This window comes from Pteropus alecto, unplaced genomic scaffold (genome assembly GCF_000325575.1).
Source record: "Pteropus alecto unplaced genomic scaffold, ASM32557v1 scaffold106, whole genome shotgun sequence".
Taxonomy (NCBI): Eukaryota; Metazoa; Chordata; class Mammalia; order Chiroptera; family Pteropodidae; genus Pteropus; species Pteropus alecto.
Window position 1 is genome coordinate 18,083,818 of NW_006442103.1, and position 337 is coordinate 18,084,154.

Below are 337 nucleotides of genomic sequence, written 5' to 3' on the forward strand. Positions count from 1 at the left end.
TCTTTCCCGTCTGGCTTCCTGCACCTCCTGGCAGGTGACCTTGCTGAACAAAGCCAGAGACATGGGACCCAGCAGCTTCCAGATTCCAGGGCGGTTCCAGGCACGGGATAGACTGTTTTCATTGACCTTTCCCCTACTTTCCACGCTCTTTCGGCAGGCTGAGGCTGAAGCCTCAGGCCCAGTAAACAGGCAGGGCAAGGCTTCCATTCCTCTGGAGGTTGAGGCCCTGCTTGTAAACATTTAGAGAGGACCCACCCACCCGGTGCTGGCTCAGCCCTGTACTGAGCGCCTGCTTATGCCGAACAGGTCACCCCCACGTCCTCAGCCTGGGCAGCAC